Below are 20568 nucleotides of genomic sequence, written 5' to 3'. Positions count from 1 at the left end.
AAGCACATTCACAAATTGTGTCAGGGTTTGACTAGCTCTTGCCTGGCACACGCTGTCCTCAGCACCTCTCCTTTGAGAAGCAGACAGTTGCCCTTGGAGGGTTTCGGGTGGGTTTCTCCATTTACTACTCTACCTTTCTGCCTCCCTCTCCACCTGCTCCCACGGTTGGGTTTCTATTTCCCTAGCGACAGGCTGGGATATGCCCCAGGCTGTCCGGTCGTTTCTCAGACCACGGGGCGCGTAGGAAGGGGCAGGAGCGGTTCCCGGCCCCCGGCACTGACGGTGGCAGCTCCCGTCCCGCCGCCCCTCAGGGCGTTCCCAAGTGCCGGGGCAGGCGGGAAGGGACCGGAGTGGTTCCCAGCTCCCATCCCGCCGCCCCTCAGGGTGTTCCCAGGTCCCGGGGCAGGCGGGAAGGGACAGGAGCGGTTCCCGGTTCCCGGCCCCCGGCACTGACGGCGGCACCTCCCGTCCCGCCGCCCCTCGCGCTGCCGGGACCGCCCCGCCTCGCCCCGCCCGCCGCGCGTGCCATCCGATGACGCAGCCGCGCCACGACGTGGGGATTCCGCCGGATTACCCGGCGTGCCCCGCGGCAAAATGGCGGCCTGAGGCGAGAGAGCGGGGCCGGGGCCGGGCGGGGGCAAAGTTTGGGGCGGGCCCGAGGCGGGGCCGAACCGGGGCCGAACCGGCCGCAAAGTCACTGGGACCCCTGGTGGAGCCGAGCCCGACCGGGTCAGAGCCGAGCTGGGGCTCTGGGGGCGGGAAGCGGGGAGCGCGACCGGCTGGGGACGAAGCCCCGGGCGGGGCCCTCTACGCTCCTGGGCCTCTGCGGGCTTCGGACGGCGCCCAGCGAGCGGGGTGGGCCTTTCTGTCCACGTGTGTGGCGAGGAATTGTAGAGTTCCCCGAGGACAGCGGGTTCGGGCGGGTCGCACCGTGGCCGGGGGGGCGTCAGCCAGGCGGGGCGGGGGCCGGGTGCGGGGGGACGGCGAGACCCCAGGGAAGGGACGGTCTCCGTGGGGAAGGGTGGTGATGCCCTTGCCTCAGTCATCAGGGCGTTATGGAGCTCTTCCTCCCGGGGAGAGACCCGTGTCAGGGAGCAGCGCAGGCACAGGATCGGCAGGCATAACCTGGTCCACGCAGGGTGTAGCTGTTTCTGAGTGATGGAGAGTTAGGTGGTGTGGGGGATGAGAAAGCAGTATCTCTGCAGGGAGCGTTGCTGGAGTAGGAGCTGCAAAGCGGAACAAGTCTGGGCCAGCAGGTGTGTTAAAGAGCCGGAGTGTAACTGGTAGAGAGGCAGGGTTGGAAGGGAAGAATCAGCATTCCTCTGGTGTCATACTCGGCGGGGGTTAATGGGAAATTGTCTGCCAGCCTGGACGTCCCCTATAGTGCAAGGGATGCTTCCCCCTGTAGAACCAGTGTGCAGCCTCTGGGAACATAGGGGGACTTTAAAGGAAAACAGGTGAACAGTAAATGCTGTACTGCTTCTGGCTCTGAGCTTGAGCACTCTGTCTAGAGTGGAGTAAAGAATTAAGTGCTAATACACAGATTTTTGGGTGTACGTGAGGTTGCATTGGTAGGCTTCAGGGTGTGCAAATGATACACAAATCTGGCAAGGCTGAGAAAGACCTAGATCTGAGAGATGCCAGGTGGATCTTGTCTACTGAAAAGAATCATCCATCACAGGTAGATAGTTCTGTGCCAGTGAAAACTTTTCAGAGCTATGCATTTCTGTTTTACAGATTCAGAGAAGGAACTGGGATAAAGGGCCTAGATAAAATGAAGCCATGAATCCTTACTGAATCTTCAGACAGCAGGTAAGAAAGCCAGGAATGAGCTGATGCTGAGTCAGACTGTGTTCTTTTTGTACCACTACTCGAATTTTTTGAGAACATATGAACCACATACCTGAAACAGTGGCTCTCTTTGTGGTGTTCTCTGCATCATGGTAGGCCTGTGTTGCCAGAATTGAGAGGCATGGGGTGTCAGTGAAATGGGAGTGACCCTGAGAAATTCAGCAAGAGCTTCTGGAAAGAAAAGTTCAATTAAAGATGTAAACCAGTGCTCTTGACATGCCATCTGGGAAAGCAATCTTAAATGTCAGTGCCAAAGTAGCCATACTGTCTGTATAATTCACAAGGGATCTGCCCAGCCATAATCCAAATGAAATCCTTTCTGGTGATCCTGCTCTTGCAATAATGGCAATGTCAAAGTTAGGTGGTTCTGGTGGCCCTCTGTTCTGTCAGGTTATTTGTTGCACCACATTATTTTTCCACACAAATTTTAACTGTTCTGGTGACAGGTGGTGCGGTTGTACCTGAGCTCACTGTTGGGATCCAGTTTAAAGGAGCAGCTGTTTGGTACCCAGCAGCTGGTTTTTTGATTGTACACTGTCAGATCACCTTTAGAACAACTCCTTGCTCTCTTCTTCACTTCCTAGTGGATCACTGCAGAAAGCACCTATATCCATCCCCGCAGTGCTTTGCATACAGTGTGCTTTAGCTTCTGGGTGTTAAATCAGCGCTTAAGCTACCAGGTCTTAGCTGTGATATCAACAGGAGTTTTTCATTCCTTTGCAGGCACCCAGTGCTCTTGAAATCCTGTGAGTGCATTTCAGCAGGGCCAGTGGAGTTTCAAAGGGCAGCCCATGGTTATCTTCATCTTTAATATTAACAAGGCATTGGGTCAGGAGGGGATGAGTTACTTGCCAAGACCTGTTGCCTCTTCACTCTCCAAACCAGCTTTCTGAACTAAAGATGACCTTGCATGCTTTTCCACTCTCTTTCAAGTTGTTTGTTGGCTGCTGCTAAGTCACTTGCTTTGCAGCCAACAAACCCTCAGTTCTTATCTCTGCCATCCACCCTAAATACAGTCGTGGTATAGCTTGTCAGGGAGATAGGCTAAAGCCTTGAAAAAGATGTAGTCTTTTGCAAGTCTGCCTGCTTTTTGTCTCAGAGCAGAACAAATCAAGTCAGATGGACAAATGATTTTTGTTTGTCATGCTGATCTGAATGGTATCAGAACTGGCTTGGAAGAACGGCTTGTGGCAGCTGGTGTGGCATATAAAGTGTTTTTAAAAAGGCAAAGAAAGCCAAGCTGTTTGAGAGGTAGCAAAGAAAATGAGTAAAATGTAACTGTATTTTTTGGTAGTTGATTTGATGCTTGTGAGTCTTAGAGCCTGATGGTTTTCTGAAGGTGAGCTTCCTAACCTGTTAAAATGTCCGCCATGTTTTATGGAGAATCTACTGAAAACTGGATTCTGAGATTTCCATGTGTCACCACATCTACAGTGTAGACCCAAGAAGCAGTTTTGGAGGTTATGTCCTGACTAATTTACTGTGTTATGTATTTGTTGTCACGGGCCTCGCTTCTCCAGCACAGAGTGACAACAGAACTCTCTGCCTTGTGTTGCTGGGAGAAATGCAACATGTAGAGGTCTCAAATGAGCCTGCATGTGATACAGATTGAGGGTGGGATTCCTCTGCTAACGAATGACGATCTGGATTGACACCTTTTTGGTTCATCTTGCTCTTTTTACTGGGCTTGTCAGGATCTGGAATTCTCATAACAGAGCAGATTTTCTTGACCATTTGACTTGATTAATGCTTTGAGAGTAAATTTAAAGTCCTGAAACTGGGTATATTCATCTCCTTGCTTGAGGGTTCTTGAGGGTTTTTGGTTGGGAAGGTATCTCCTTTCTGTATGACACCCTGAGCTTTGGAGAGAGAGTGCTTGTTGGCATTCAAGCCAGCTGTGTGTATTTCAGATCACTAGTAACTGGGTAAATACATCCTCTCTGAGATTCTTTTACGCGGGACTGCAAAGGAACTATGTGTGTAACCTATGCAAACAGGACAAATGCCTTAGGGCATGAAATCATCCATCCTGTTTCCCTGCCAGTTCCCCTACCTGAGGGCTTTTCCTTAGATCTAGATTGGCTGAGTCTGTAACTGTAGGAGGAAGAATGTTACTTTTTAAAGTTGAAATACCTTTACAGCTCGTTGGAGGGGAAGGGAGATGTTATGGTCAGAAAGATACCTAATTTCTGCCACAGATTTATTGTGTTCAGATCATTACTGTTTCTTACTCTTTATTCTTTGCTTGGAAAATACTAACACCAGTCTTACTAGGGATTTGAGGATGAACCCCTAAGTGTGTAGATGCTTAGATACTGTGGTGTTGAATGCTTTAGTAAAGCTCAGTGGAGGAGAAATGAAAAGGGTATTTTAAGCTCTGACTTCAAAATGAAGCAGACCTCTGTGTGATCCATTGTCTTGTGTATTCTGTAGCCTGGTGAAATTGCTGTGGAGTGCAAATCAGGCCCTGCCTTGTTCAAGGCTAGTGGGCACTCTGAGACATCACTGTTCTTGCCTTTCCAGGAACTATTTGCTTGTTTTGCTCACGTCTAACCTTGCCTGAATCTTTTTGGCTTCTAGGACAATTTTCTCCTTTTTACTTTGTTGTTTGTTCCATTCTCAGAAACCGTTCTCTTCATTGTCAGGATGTTCATGTATGGTTTTATTCCAAATCTGCTCAGCCAGAGAGGGCCAAAAGCAGCAGCTTGCAGGATGTTTCGTCGTTGGAGTGACACGAGCCAGCCTCTCCAGAGTGTCCTCCTGGGACAAGCTGCTCTTAGGAAGGAAATGGCATGGAAAACCATGTAGGAGTGTGAGAATAGCTTTGCAATGGTTGGAATGCAGTATAAGCATCACTTGGGTGGGCTCAGTTTTCCTCTGCTTTTCAACAATGCTAGGTGCCAAGCCTGAGGAAGACTGCTGTGCAGGGGTAAAGGAGCTGGAATGTATTCTTCTGTTGAGGTGAATGCAATTCAGTGAAACTGATAGGCATCAAACTGAATAATGATTTTAAGGTATTTTCACATGATGTCTAATCTGTGGAAATTCACTACCACATAATAGCACTGAGGCTAAGAGCTGAGCAGGATTCAGAAAAGATCAAGCACTTAGGAGTGGAAATGTTCAGACTTGCTTTAGTTAAAGAACTTGTTTTAGAAGGTGTATTTTTCAGACCTAATCCAATCTCTTAACAGGTAAAGGTTTGAAGAAGTGGCAGTGTGTTCCATAATTGTCCACTGAGGCTTCTTGGTTCAGCTACTAAACCACCTTAATGTATTGGTCTGTGTCAGGGGCAAGGTATTGAATCACTTATGTGCTATGTTAGGTTGCTCGCTGACCTTGCTTTTTGTGGTAACTGCATTAGGGAAAAAAAAAACCAAATCACCAACCAAAGAACAAATCCACAAAGCACTGCAGCTGCTCTGATTAGTCCTGGTAGTTGAGGATTGAGGATTTTATTTCCTGGTGAAGAGCAGGGTCTGTGGAAAGATAGTGCGGTTCCTTGAGGAGGACTGTCTTACTGATAAATGTGGAGACTGCAGCTATTATCATTTCATGCTGAGTGGTCAGGCAGAGCACTTGCTGCTTCTTTTTGTGTGTAAGAGGGGAAAGAATGTGTGGAGTTTGGCCTCTCCACGTTGCAGTCTTGGTGTGGACTTTGGTCTGTAAAGTGTCTGAAAGGCAGGGCTTTAAGGCTGTTCAAGTGAGTTCTGGTATGCTGTAACATGAGCCTCAGTGTACTAATGTCTGTGAAGACAGTTTGTGTCCTGTGCTCATGTCCAATCTATTGAGGATCAGGAGAATCATCAGTGCTGCAAGTAGGTATAAATTCAATTTGATGTGTAGGCTAATAAAGATAAGCAGCAGTGGCATGAAGATATGTATAAAAAGCTGTGTGTTTGTAATGTTTGCCTAAATGCAAGGGGAACTGAAGGAAAGAGTCTGTATATTTTCAGAGACAGAAGCGCAAGATCCCTCTATGGGCCCTATGGGCTTCTTTGGGAACAACATGTGCTTTAGGGCACATGTCCTTAACCCTTTTGTGGCAGGGCTAACAGCTGAGAATAAACAGTTACTGACTTTCACTGAAGTTTTGTATTGCTGGTAAAGTGAAATGGTCAGGATTGGAAAGTAAGTTGTCCTACAAGGCTTAGACTGATTTTTAGGCAGAGAGTATCTGACCAGCTTCTGGTGGCAAGAGAGAACTGGTTTAAATTTCTGATTTCTTAAGGGTTAGCAAATTCAGACCTGGAAGTCCCACAGTGACTTCTATGTCTTTGGTTGAGCTCTGTATTTGAATTTTAGCTCTGTGATAAAGCTGGCTTTGGGGATGTTGTAGGAGTCATAACTGGATTTTCTTACTCTTGTGTTAAAGTCTCAGTTGTCCAGTTGTGTTAATGTAACACTCATGCTCAAATGGTTCTGAAATCAAAAGGGACAGATAAGGTAGTCTCACTATTGAGGAATTACACATAGGCTCATAAAAAGCCTTAGGTGAGTTTTACTTTATAGCATTTGTTTCAAAAGAATATAAGTTATTTTCCCAAGGTAATAATTAGATAATTGTTGTGGCTGTAAGGTTTTTGACCATTATTTTGGCATATGCTGCTCAGAGTAACTGGTTTTGGACCTGCATGTGTCTTACTTCACAAGCTCTCTGCAATTCTCAAAGATGCCTTGCTGCTCTGTCTCCTGCATCAGATTTCCTCCTGCAGCTTTAGTGTTCATTAGTGATGACTCTGCTGCTGCCCAGCAGGAAGATTAAAAATATTCTAGGGAGATGAGTTGAAATCTGGTCTCTTACAACTGAATAGTGATTGCAGTTAAAGCTGCTGTTCTGGGGTTTTTTTCCCCTGAGTATTTTATTTATGATTTTTTCATTATGGAGAACTCTTCTCCCTTCTCTTTTATCTGTGGGAGATTCATACCCAGTATATTGTATGAAAAGCATTTTAAAATGGGGGGGGAAAAGTGTAAAATGACAGGATGTTTGGGCTTAAAATTAAGTTGTTTTAAGTAACCTTTCTTGAGGATGGACTTCAAGCTTACATCCTGCCTTAAAGCACATTTATTTTTCTGAGCAGAAAGTGTCTTGTGCACTAAAGTATGCAGAATATCTTTATTTCCCTTTTTGAATTTAAGCATTGCTTACACTACAGTTATGTGAATACTGGGAAATGAAGACTTTGCTCAGAAGGGTTTTCTCAGGTAACTGCATTTTGCTAGAGAAACACTGTTATTAGATATCTGTGTAGGCACTCAATCCAATTTCTTCTATGACTGATGTGGAGAGTCATTTTTGGCACACGTCTTGTACCAGTTTGGTTTGATTCCTGAAAGCAAATCATCCTTGCTGGGCTGCAGAATTTTGGTAGATTCTATTTATAAACGTTCATTTTTTCCATGATTAGATGATGCCTTTGCAAATAGGTCCCCAGGTGTATCTGAAATAACTATAACAGATTTCAGTGTCGTCAAGGCCCCAGCTGGATGGGGCTGTACTACTGTGCAGCTCCAGAGGTGATTTACTGCCTGACTGACAACTCGCAATATAAACATTAGTCCAAGCATGATCTTGTCCCAAAACCCCGCCTACGCAGGGAGCCAGGAGTCTTCCTGCCACGCGCCATAAATCGTTTATGGTTTGCTCATGCCCGTACATTTGAAAAGCAGCTGTGGAGTGGGGATTAGCAGTTTGCAGAAGGCCCGTGCGGGGCTAAATTAGGGTCTCTTGCTCTGGTGGTGAATACCAGTATTGGAATAGCAGGAGTGCTTCTCACCAGTGGAAGGCAATTTACTCTGGGAATGGGGGTGGGTACAGGGTATCTGTGAGGGTGCAGCAGCCAGGAGAGAGCGTTGGATTGCAATGCTCCAATTTGAGCTCTGAAGCCTGATTGATAGCTGCCCGGCACTGTGTGGCGTTGAACAAGTCATTGTTAGTTCTGTGGGTTTAATGTTTTATTTATATATTTATTATTTGTATGTATTTTACACATATATATAGAGACACAAAATGTAAGCCTACCTCTTCTGTCTCCTAGGAGCTGAAGGATGATAAAGTTTTTCAGTGGTTTTTTTTACAGTGTGAAGAGTGATTTCCCTTTTGCTAGCCCACGGTAGCAGAATCAAATGATATGCAAGGCCATTTGGGGCTTCACAACTAATTTTAAGCTTTAACTTTTATAAGAAGTTTTACTGTGCCACTTGGATTTATTACAGCTTTGCAACTTCAGCTCCCAAAGGAAAACTATTTTTGTGCTGGCTGTGATAATTTAAATTACCTCCTTTAGCTTCTAATGACTAACTCATGTTTATGGTGAAAGCTTCCATTTATCCAAACCCTGAAAGCACAATCTGTTTGATAGTATAATTCTAAATGGATTGATGCTTTATATCAATGGCAAGTACATTGGAGTCTAAAGTCAATTGGTACCTCCATTAATAAAGAGAATATGCAGGTTTTGCTGTACAGATGGGACTAGACAGTATGGTTCAGAGATCTGTGTGCTGGCTGAAGGACCAGCTGCTGAGTAAAGCAGTTATGAGTAGATAATTTTCAGATGGGTTGGTTACTCATTAACGAATTCTTTCTTGGGTGGGTTGGGTAAGAATCCAGGTGGAATGTGTCAGCAGGGTGTCCCCTCCAGATGCATCAGCTGAATGTGAGTGCTTCCGGACTGTACCATGAGCATCCATGGGGCCACAGGCAAAGACGGTGGTCTCTGGGTAAAACAGGTGTTTGTTTCCAATACGACACAATTAGGAGACTTCTTACTATTTTATTGAAGCTTCTGCATGGGCTTTTCTCTCAAATAAGACCATGTTCCTGGAGCTTTCTGCTGTTCTCACGTCTGTTGGAGGTTTGGGGAGAGTAGCTGGAACGGGCTGATCCTAGGCTTATTTTTCTTGCTGCTTTTGGTGAAAGGCTCCATCTGCTGAGATGGAGGCCAGATAGCACCAAATATATTTGTGGCTGTTTGTGTGGGTATTTTGAGATTTGGAAGGCACTTTTCTAATGAGCTGTAGGTCATTTCATGTCAGATTGGCTGAGTTTCCATTGAGCTGGTTCTTTGTTGCAGCAATGCATATGGATTGTGTATGTTTGGGGATCCCTATTACCTATCTCAGATGGAGAGGGCTTCCCTCCTCTTTGCTACCTCCTCTCTCTCCCCAAGAAAAAAATCATCACCTGGGGAGCTGTTGACCTCCAGATTGAATTAGATATTTTGCTGTTATTTATTTAGACCTTTCAGATGTATACAGAGGTTAGAGAGGGCGTGGATATGTGATCGTATTTTGAGCTTTCCCACCTTCTCCGTGTTTTTGATACTGAAGTTGGAATTCACCCTTCCCTTTCGCTGGGAACTGATGTGAAGGAATTGTTGTCACCCAGAGCAAAGCTCAATCTGCTTTGCCTCGGGGCCCTGTCTCTCCAGGTTAGGACTTTGCCTGAGTTCTACGGGCAGCAGTTTGTTTATGAGCTTTTGTTATGTGAATCTTGTTGTGTGGGTCTGAGGGGTACTGCTGTTCAGGGCAGTGGAAATCTCAACTCAGCCAGGATAGGAGGGGGAGGAATAGAGTTAGTACAGTTAACTCATCCCCCCCCCACACCCTCCTTTCTTCCCTGTTTCCTCACCTGCCCAGCTGTGTAGTAGGTTAGCAGTACGTGTCTGTTCTTATTCTTATGAAAGTAGACTTTGTTCTCTGAAGACTGCTAATCATGCCCCATGGGGGTGTAATCAGTTATAAGGTATTTAATACAGTGCAGGCGGGAACAGGCTGCCTGGCCGGGCTGGCAGATTGCAACACTACAATTATAAAGGGCCCCTTTCCCCCACTCACCCACCCACCCGTGGCAAGATGAGGGTACCTTGAAACAGTATTGAGTCTATGAAAAGTAAAGATGTAGTGGGGGAAGGGAGAGGAGAGGCTGTAGAGGCAGCTCCTATTCTGGGAAACAGGCAGACCTACATTCTGTGAGAGCTGCAGCCATTGCAGATTGCACTGTTGAGACTTGTGGAGTTTGGGTGCCATCACCATCGAAGTGGATTACACAGGAATGGCCCTTGGCAATGTATAGAACAGCAGGGGCTGCTGTCCTGTCTGAAATGGGTTTTCTTTTGGTGGCTGGGGTTGGAGAGGTATGGAGTGGTTAGAAGGGGAGAATCCCATTCTCCTTCATGCAGTGATTTAGACACCTAATCTGTAAATCCTGCCAGGCTTCTATTTATATCTTCTGATATACATCTATTGGTAAATTTGGCCTTCCATGCCTCATTCTTCCAAGTACTGGAGCTACTGCGGCTTATGAAGGGAACAGGTAGCCTGAGGCCTTGAATTTTAGCAGGCATGAGAAAGTCTACTGGACCTCGGTCTGGTCTGGTCTTGTTACTTAATATCAGATCATTTGCCTCTGTGAGGGCCTTGAAATGCACATGTGGGGTGTGGAGCAGCTGGGCCGCGAGCCTTATAAATCATCCCTGCTCCAGCAGCCTGCTAGATGCATGGGTATGTCTCTGGAGCTTATGGCTACATTGACCTTTCCCCTTTGAGGTTCCCTAGAGGTTACAATGTTTCAGCCCGTAATTGGTTCTCTCTGAATTTCCTGACACTGTTTCGTATCTGTTACGTTCAAGTCAGAGATACTCTTGCTTCAGTGCCCTTGAGAGTGTTGATTTTCCTGTTTGGTGCTGAGAGACCATTGGCTATTGAGTCTCAGAGTTAGTCCTTTACACTGGGACGGATTTTTGAGGTTTTCAGGAGTGGGTTGTTAGTTTGTTTAGTTGTGTTGCACAGAGTAAGTGCAGTTTCACAATGTGGGGAGTTCACAATATAGTCTTGAGAATTCTGCTGACAGTTTCACATCTGAGGCATCCTTCAGAGTAACTTCATATTTTAGAATGTGAATTCTTTGGAAAACTTTAGGATTTGTAGGAGTGCCGTATGAAGGAGGAATAATGTTTTTTCTGACTAGAGCACAGAGTCTCTGCAGCTCTAAAATGATGAGGTTCTGAGATAAGAGGTTACCTGATGTCTTGGGTATTTGTACATTAAATTTGTCTTCTCTTGATCAGTGAAATGACCTGGTGTCAGTGCTGTAGTGGAAGAATGTTGTACCGTGAAGGTCAAATCTGTGTGTGTGGGCAGTGGAGACAAGCATTTACAGAAGGATTTTAGGGTAATGAGGAAGTGCCTCCATCCCAGAAAAGCTTCTTGACTTAAGGTAGGGTGGTTTTCTAGGAGTAGAAAAAGACCTGGATCCTTCCAAGCATCCCTGTTGCCCAAAGTCAGCTTCTTATTCAGCCCTGCCTCCATAGCTCAAGAGGTCTCAGTGTTATATTTGTCCCTTGTCTTATAGAAAGAGTCAGGGAAATTCCCTTCCCCAGCTAGTGCACAGAGCTGTTCCTGCCCTGGACTGTGGCTACTTTCCAGCCCGGGTGGCAGCACTTCTCCCTGTGGCTTGCATGCCCAATTGAGAACTCTCCTGCCTTGCTGTTTCTCTTGTCCCATTGGCTCAAGAAATTGCCTGGAGAACTCGACCCTCACACAAGTGAATTAGGGGCTGAAGCTGTCGTTAAGGTCCTGACAGTGGCTGTGCAGGCAGTGTGGGGAGGGAGCATGGCGGGTGTCAGCAGGGTGGGTGTGTGGGCTTGCTACTTGTTTTCCTTCTCTGCCTGATGAGGAATGCAATGTGTTTGCCTTCCTTGGCCTGTGGTTGCAGCCGCATTCCTGCAGTGGGAGTCAGCACGGCGGGCGGCGTGCTGTTCATGCCCCGTGGCTACATGCTTTCAGCTCCACATCAAAGGTGTATTTTGTGTGTAGCTTGTGCCATTCCTGGCCACACCTGGTGGCCTGCAGGCATGCAGGAGGTGGAGTCTGGCTATGTTTGCAGATGGCATTCAGGGTTCAGACTTTTTGCTTGTGGAAAGGCTGGAGCTGAATCCATGCTAAACAACCCCAGGAATGCACCGGGAGAGCTGAGCGGCACAGTCACTCCAGGGGCATGTCCTAGCAGCAATGTTTCCTTTATAGCTGCAGCAAAATAACTCAAGCCTGCTTCTCCAAAGGAACTGACTGTTTGCTTGGGTGTGTTGTACGGTTTAATTTACACCAATAAGGCCAATTAAGGTTGGTTGGTCCCCCCTGCAGCCTGTGTGCTCTTGGCAATCAGTAGATGACTGAGTGGTTCATGCCATGCAGCTCTGCTCAGTACACGAGATGTCTGCCTGGAGATGGAATGGCTCTGGGATTTAACCCGGGCAGGAGTGCTTCCCCCAGTCAGTGGGTAAATGTTCTGTTCCAGCTTCTTCTAGAAAATCTTTCTAGCTGGTACCCCAAGAGCTGAGGACAGGAAGTTTGCTGAAGGATGGCAGATAAGGATGTAGCTGTTATTTTGGGATCCTTGACATGGTATCTGTTTTGAGAAATGGTCACTAGTTTGCTATGCACCCGTCATGCAAGCCATCCTTGTCCTCTATAGAAGTCTTTCATTTGCCCGGGACAGGGAAACGTGATCAGGTTTGGTAGTGTCATTATGGGCAGCCCATCTTCTGTGTTCTGGGTAAGCCCAGGGCTGTTCATTACCCCATTTGCTTGGATCTTTTGCAGTTTCCTTTTTGGCAATTTCTAGTAGCCTGAAATTCTGTGATCTGCCAGTCATTTCCTTATTAAAGTTAGTCTTCTGCAGAAGACCTCCCTACTGCCATCCTTAGATAGTAGCAGGAAAGAAAGAATTTGCTCTCAGAAGTTCTCTGGCTTTATAGCTTAGTTTTTGCTCTTTAGCTGTTGCCACACTCACCACATGAGTCACTGCAGAGCTCACTGCAAAGAGGTCCATGCCACCCTCCCTGCCGAAAGGCTATATCACTTTTCAAAGCTGGATCTCAGTGATAAGTGTTTAAGGGAATGTTACTTGTTCCAAGGCTCTTAGCATTGTGAAGCAGTTGGAAATTATTCACATTGGGCTCTCTTCTCTTTTGGTTTCATGTAAACTGTGCATTTCATTTCAAACTAGTTGCCACTGACTCCATACGTGACTGTTAGGGCTTGGATGCTGAGAGAGTGTGTTGTCTGAATCTTCATTTTCCTTCCTCTGTTCTGTAGTAGTAGACTGGACAATATGCCCTGCAGCAACAGGAGGTGGTAGTAAAATATAAGTAAGTCTGAAATTGGATTGTGTGGCAGGTTACTGCTAGAACATTTAAGTTTGTATAATCATTGCCATACTGCCTGTTTCAGCTTTGTCATGCAATACAGGCTACGGCTGCAAAGATGGATCTCTTGTTTTGGATAACATACTGCTTCTGCTGACACTTTCCAGTTGCCAGGAAAGGAGTGAGCGAATAAGAATGAATTAGATGTGACGTTGGCCAAGGAGGAAGTACAGCTGATTATTGGCCTTTTTCTATCCTGTCAGTGAGTTTTAATATGTTGTGGAGAGAAAGTCACTAAGTCCTTGTTTTGGCTTCCCTGCTCTGGACTTCAAGACTGTAGGAATCCAGGCCTCTGTGCTCCCGTATCCGGTCAATGTGTTCCTCTGGCTAGAGCTGTAACCCTCCCAAGTAGCTAGATCTCCCCCTGGTGGAACAGAGAGCAGAAGGCGCTGCTACGGCTGGACGGTAAAATTGGGAATTGCTCTGATCCTGGACACCTTGAGCCGACAGCAGATGTGGTGTTTGTCCAGTTGAAACATTCCTTAGTCCAGAGTCACAGACTCAGCAGAGCCGCACTCATGCAGCTGCATGAAGCTGAAGGCGTGAGTGAACAGCTCACTGTTGATACTGAACAAACACTTTGTCTGTGCAACATCTGCCTGGCTATATGCTGGCATTCCTCCATGGTCTTTGCCCTTAGATTAGCAGTGAGCTACTAACTCTTTCAGTTGTCTGAAATTTGAAAAAAAAAAAGGTATCTGGAATGTGATGGCTTGCTTTCTTTAAGATATCTGGGGTTTATTAGTCCTCAGTTAGACCCCCTTTGAGGGTAGGTGATTTCACTTGTAGCTCAACTATTTCTCATTCCCTGCATGCTCTCTGAAGAGCTGCATAGGGTTTACTTATAGGGGATCTACAGGAGGGAGCCCTGTGTAGGGGAGGAGGTTGTCTGTTTAGCATTACTAAAAAGGAGTGGTTTTCCTTAACCTTAGAATATAAATGGACTTATGCTATCCCAAAGGACAACAGTGGTAAAGGCATTTCAGTTTTACAAGAGCAATGCCAGGCAGGGGATGTGAAGTACACTGGAGAAGCTGACCTTGTGGTAAAACTGAAGTGATGGGCCTTTGCTGCAATTGCCCCTTGAGACAATTGATGCTCATAATTAGCTCCAGCTGAAGAACAGCACTGGTGCTAGCAATGATGACAGATGTGGAAGGAGGTAGTTAATGGGAACTCTCTCGGACTCATCTGCCACAAAGAGAAGTTGTGTCTGAGGGAAGAGCTGAAGCAACCCAGCTTGGTCACAAGTGGGGAATCTGTGGTTATCCCCCTCCAAGGGAGGAAGGTGAACCTAGGAGGTACACTACAGTATGTACAGAAGGACAAGCAGTGCAGCCCATGACTGCTGGTGACAGGCAGCCTCCCTGTGCAGGGCAGGGGGTGGAGTTGTGAGTCCCCTCTGCTGTGACTGGGATCCTGCTGTTAAAAGGACTGACTGGAGCCCAGGGGAACAGGGAGAGAGGAGCCACAGTCAGTTGCGTGCTTTACAGAGGTCATCAGTGAAAGATAGGTGGGTGGATCTGTTTGTTTTTCCTAAGCTGGATTAAGCCATGTTAAATTTCTGTGACTGAACTCAGAATGAAATCTCTCAGTAATGCCGTGGTGCTGAAGACTAAGAGAATGATTAAAAAAACCCAAACAAAACCAAAAAACCCAAACCAAACAAATGAGGCAAACTGAGGCAGATTAACTACAGGACCACACCACAAAAAAGAGAGAAGAAGCTCCAGGGTTACATGCTGCTTTATTATTTACAGAGTTGAGACAAGTTTTGTGCCTGTTCCTGCCCCTGGCTGAGGCTCTGAATCTGCTAAGCCAAAAGCATGGATTTGAAAGCCATCTCCTTGTTCTGCCTTTGTGGCCTGTTGAGATGACTACTGCCAGTGTGTACAGGAGTGGATGCTCTAACACTCAGTATTGTGCCTGGATACAGAGGCTGAGTGGAAGCCAATGAGGAATACTTGTTTTAGCCTCTAAAGTAGGCAGTGGCTGTGACATGGGTTAAGTGGGAGATCTCTGTGCCTGGTAGGAATCCTGCTTTGCAAGGTAGTCAGTAGCAAAACCAATTATAACCTCTGGGAAGAGAAAGGGCCAAGCTATAATCAGCTTTGGGAAAGGGCTGTGATGACCCATTTTCTCTCTCATCCCTTTGGCTGGATAGTTTTACTCCTCAAACATCATTTTGCATCTCTCAGTGCTGCTCTGCTTTTCCCTGCCAGCTTACAACAAGTTATTGCTCATTGTAGGTGATGCGAGGTTCAGGCAGCTAGGTTGAAGAGCACCCCACTGCTGTCCTCACACAACACTGGTGTCACTTGTTCTGCTTCAGTATGCTGACTGCTGTATGTATTCAGTGCCAGAGAGATCATAAAATATTTCTGTGCTAGATCTTCTCTGATGAATAGCACAGAGATGTCTCGAGTTCCCATGGCAATGCGTCTGAATGTGCTTCTGTCACCAAAGAAAGAGGGACTTCCAGATAATGAAGATTTGAGGATTTTGTCTGAGAAAGGGGATGGTGGTGAAGCTGCATATGATTTGTTTGCCTGCCTTTGGATGTGCCTCTGACTGATACATAATCTGGAAAAAGAGGAAGCTGACATTTGGCTAATGGCAGAGATGGCCTGTGTTGTGCAAACTACAGCTGGACCCCTGGACATGCTTAACTGTTCAGCTACAGATGCAGCTGCACAATCACCCAACAGTTAAGCCTGTACCATTCTCTGCCTCTCATATCTGACCATCTGCTAGGGAAAAGCTAATTAAACCAAAACGATTCTTGCTGGGATTAAACCCCAGCAGCAGAAAAAATTGAGTATAGTACAAATAGTGTTCTACTACTGGATCAGGGCTGCTGCTTTATTTGTTCTTATAAAGAATTGCAGCTATTCAACTCAGTTGCTGTCAGGTAGGTGTTTAACTCATGCACACTTTCCTTTCTCTTTTCTATCCCAGATCATTCTTGTTTTAGGTGCAAGAAATAAGACTGTCTTGCTGATTTTTTGTTTTTTGCAGTTCTTTCTTATGACAGCTGAGTCTATTTTTCTTTAACTTGCAACTTAATGCAAAACCAGTGCAGAAAACTGTTTTTTTGTCCTAGTGCCTCAATTCCTCTACTTCTGGAAAGGAAATTGTTCCTACCTTCTTTGCATGTATTTATGGTGACAATGAATCCTAGACTTGGTGTGGGTCCACATACTTTGTAGTTACACCGGTGTGAAGCTGAGACTTAAGACCAAACAGTTTATTGCAAAAATATATCTGCAGCCCTTTGAGAATTGAAGTTTAAATCTTATAAAACCGAAAATATGTAAGTGTGGTTCCCTTAGCAGCCAAACTCTTGTGTACCTACAATCTTTGATGCCATGTGATCTGGGCTCAAAACAGCTCTTTAAAAAAAACAAACCAACAACAACAACAACAAAAAACCTTACAGTTTTACAGTTCAGGTTGATTTCAGGGCTGCTCTGTGTACTCAAGTGACAGTTCACCACTTTATTCAAAGTTTTGGCACAATTTAGTTTCTGAAGGCCAATGAGGGATTTAGCTCTCTTCAAGGGGCTTTGAGAGGATTCTTGATGATATCTGTCTGTGCTAAACTTGGAAAATTTGCACTGAAGAGGAAGTTAGTTGTACACATAGTAGCTCAGAGTCAGCAGTAGAAGGTGGCCCTGAGGAGACAGAAATGGTTGTGTTGCTGGTATGGGTGTGAGGAAGACTGGTAAGCTCAAAGAGACACAATTGAAAAAGCAGGTAGAGATGAAAGAGTGCCAAGAGAATTAAGATTAATTTAATTTTGGTATCCAGGAGGAAGAGTTCGAATAGTTTTTAATGAGGAGTGGAAAGAATGCTACTAATTTTAGAATTGTTGAAATTTAATTTTGACAGATATGTTTCCTGGGGAAACGCTGTGGGAACTGAGGAGATGACAGATGATGTTAGAGTGTGGGTTTGTAGCACCTTAGGTCTGTGACCTAGGATTTGGTTTGTGCATGTGCTTGCCCTACAGTTAACAGGGAACATATATTGGTAGAAGAGGGTCGGTAGTGAGACTGTGCCTGGGGGCAGTTAGATAATGTGCTCTAACTCCACACTCCAGCTTGCTCCCATAAACTGTTGGTGAGCCATACCCTTAGGAATGGGCAAGTGGGGAGCATTTGCTTCCCGGAACTGCTCCAGGAATGTTGGACATCAGCAAGCAAAAGCTGTGTGGGAGTATGGAAAACAGTGTACAGTGTGAGTATTTGTGATCACCTTTTCTATCTTGCTTGGGGAAAGTAGAGAAAATATTGAGCTGCACTGGTCTGAGCATTGTTATGATGTTTATTTGGCATAGGATTAATAAAATTTTCAAGACATATAAATGTCAATACCTTTAGTGTCTTAATATACCTTGTATAATGTAGTTAGCTTATTTTGATTGTGAGAGAGGCCACAGTGTTGTGGGTTTGGGGTTTTTTGGAAAAAAAACCCTCAAACTAAACACAAAAACAACAAAACCTTTGGGAGTAGAAAAGTGCAAAAAGGGTTAACGTCAATATCGGTAAGGATTTTGCCATTGCAGGGAAGTTGTACTGATTTGACTTAATCAGATTAGCGACAGCTGTGGTTATATTAGTGCAACATTCCTGTACAGGCATCCTTAATTTAGTTTGTGTCTTGTATCTACCTATTTAACTTAAGTTGTTTCAATGTAAAGTGCTCTTAAACTGAATTAAGGACATTTGCCCAGGAGCGTTATACTGCTTTATATTATTTTCTAAGTCAATTTAATTTAGTACAGTGTATATGTAGACAAGACCTTGGGGAAAAAGCTGATCCTTTTTATTACTTGCTGAACAGTCTGTCATGTTTGGCTGCAGCCATGTGATCATGGAATGAAAGAGCCTGTTGTGGTGCATGTTGGTGGAGGATGGGCGAACTGATCATTGTGAGCCTTTGTACAACTTGGTCATTCCTAGCTGTAGTGTTCAATTAAAGTAGCTTGATCCTCCTTGTAAATGAGGTCTTTTCCTGTCTGGAGCAGATGTGAGACCCCTGTAATGTTAAGTTTTGTCCTCTGCCTACCAATAAAAGTGCCTGCAATGTGGTTAGTGTCCTGTCTGTTCAGTCAGCAAAAGCAACATCTTAAAACCTGGCACAAATGTTTAATGTTTGAAAAAAATCAGATGGCTGAGCAGGTTTGAGCTGAATTTTGCTACTTTTCTTCATCCTTAGCTTGAAATAAACGTCACCCAATTTTGATGCTGTTTCCTTCCTGGTCTGTCTCCCAACAGTATGTGCCACCTGCTATATGTGGTGACTTACACACATACAGAACTTATGGCCAAGGAATAAGTAAGTACTGCAGATGTCAGTTCTCTTTCTGGTTGAAAAGGATAAATCTAGTCAATACATCTTGTGTTCTGCTTGCTGGTAAGGCTTTATGGGAACAAAACTGGCATGTGAATTACTCTGCAAGCGTGGTTGTAGTGATAGCATTTCAGAATAAAGCTGACTGCTGTAAACAGCCGTTTCATTTTTTGAATTTGTTTTTGTCAGCACCTGCAAGCATTAGAGCTGGACTTAGCGCCTCCTCAGCATTGCAGATGCTCTGTAGGCTAGGTCACTGTAGCAACTTCTCCATCTGTCCTCTGTAAATAATGCAAATAATGTGCTCTGCTCCATTGTCCCACTATGTAGATACTGCATAGTGTGTCAGCCATCTGTGCATCACTGGGAGTCTCAGACAGAGGGCATGTTTTGGAGAGTGGATTGTGGCAAGTGTATCATTGAATGGTCCAGCAATGGAGCATTCTCTGGCATTATTAAATCTGTGCTAGAGGGGCAGCTCAGTGACATTCAGTTCCTGGCACTGAAGAGATGGAGATTGCCATTTGCCCAGAACTTCTGAACCAAAGCTTGAAACAAGAGGGCTGCTGATATTAATTGCTGGGGGTTGTGTGAGACTCAGGGAATACTTACAGGGGCTGAGAATCTGCCTTTCAGTAGTTGAAAAATTTAAGCTGCTTCTGCCTTGTCTTAATTAAATGCCTTTTGATTTTATGCTCTGGGAAGGTAATGTATGATTTTCCCCCCCTCTTCTTCCCCTCCTACACAGCACAGGATATGACAGAGGTCTGGGAAAGGAATTCCTGCATGATGATTTTCTACAGAAATCTCCCTCTTCCATTTCTCTTCAAATGTTTGCTTGTGGTAGCCATTCCCTTGCTCGTGTTAGAGAAAGTTTAAGGCCATGACTCCCAAATTTCCCTCATGTGAAGTATCAGCTTTATCTAGATACATGTTGTTAGAGTATCAAGATTTGCTTTTTCTAGCTGGGTCCAGACACTTCCAGAAATTTTTGAGAGTTCTCCTAATCTCTGTGAGTTTTTATCTAATGTTCTGGTATTTCTTTAAATTTCTGAGCAATGTACTCCATAAGTCTTCTCATGGGAGATCTTAAAAGAACAGGTAAGAAGACAGAGTGAGGAAGGACATGAAACCCAGGGTGCTAAGATGAAGAGACTCTGAATGTTTGTAGCCTAAACTACCTTGTGAGAGTTGAAAGGATCACTGAACAAACTAAACACACTTCTGGTGTGTCAGCAGTTCTGAATGAGAAGCTGTCATTAGCCCTTGATGTAGCTGTCTGTGCTAAAGGTAGCTTGGTAAATGACCTTTTGCTGAGCTGGTTCTTGTGCAATTTCAGGTGTAGCCATTAATGGTGGTATTTATATGTATTAAAAAGCTGGTGCTCATTTCCTGGTCAAAATCTCCCCTGGGTATTTTTATTCTCCATTAACATTCCTTCTGGGGATTGAATTCTGGTCCTTTGCTTCCTGTCCTGTTCCTGTTCAGATGTTAATCAGCTGTTGCATTCTATTCCAGTTACATGTTAGTGATGCTAGCATTTCTTGGTCAATGTTGACCAGTCCTGGCTTCTATAAAAGAATTAGGGAAGCTAAGCTACTCTTAACACAGCAGAGAATAGATAATAAAATACACATTTAAGGGTGTGGAGTGCAACTGAATTATGGGAACTGAAATCTTTGTATTGTGGAAGGAGAGAGCAGGACTGTAAGAAAAGTGTGATTCTGATAATTTTTAATAGAATTCTGCATGGTGCAGTGGATGTGACTGATACATGATATGTCCTGTGGTATTTCCATTCAACAGGAACTATGTATGACTGGAGTCCAGGGATTTCATTTTCTTTGGAAATGTGTCAGGTGTTAAGTAGGGCTTGTTACATGGACTGTTGTCCAACAGCTAGCCTGATCCCTTTTTCTTGATAGTTCTTGGAATTGTTCCCATGCAGAGAACAGAGGTTTCTGCCTAACAGTCAAGGTTAATTGGTATGGAAAAGCAGGAATGAGCAATAATCCTCCTGAAATTCTATTTTAATCCAAGAGTCACTATAATGCTATTACTCAGCTCTGAATCCTGAGCATCAACATACAGGCAGACTGAGATGTGAGTCTCCACTTGGAGCTGTCATCCTTTTATTTTAAAATGAGCT

General features: G+C 45.0%; 1 protein-coding gene across 4 annotated transcripts in view; it reads left to right on the top strand.

The window, feature by feature from the left end:
• The first annotated feature begins 579 nt into the window (after nt 1-579).
• Nucleotides 580-20568, top strand: part of TJAP1 (tight junction associated protein 1) — a 40321-nt gene continuing 20332 nt past the window's right edge. The window contains exons 1-3 of one of the 4 annotated variants that reach the window (XM_059841297.1): nt 580-729; nt 1738-1812; nt 18344-18404. The gene's annotated coding sequence lies outside the window, so the exon portion shown is untranslated. Of the gene's footprint in view, nt 730-1004; nt 1257-1737; nt 1813-18284; nt 18405-20568 lie in introns of those variants that run through there. The other 3 variants (XM_059841298.1, XM_059841295.1, XM_059841296.1) reach the window with 3 other exon arrangements.

The sequence above is a fragment of the Haemorhous mexicanus genome, chromosome 3, assembly GCF_027477595.1.
Source record: "Haemorhous mexicanus isolate bHaeMex1 chromosome 3, bHaeMex1.pri, whole genome shotgun sequence".
In the NCBI taxonomy this organism is placed as follows: domain Eukaryota; kingdom Metazoa; phylum Chordata; class Aves; order Passeriformes; family Fringillidae; genus Haemorhous; species Haemorhous mexicanus.
This window is presented reverse-complemented; position numbering and strand designations above follow the sequence as displayed.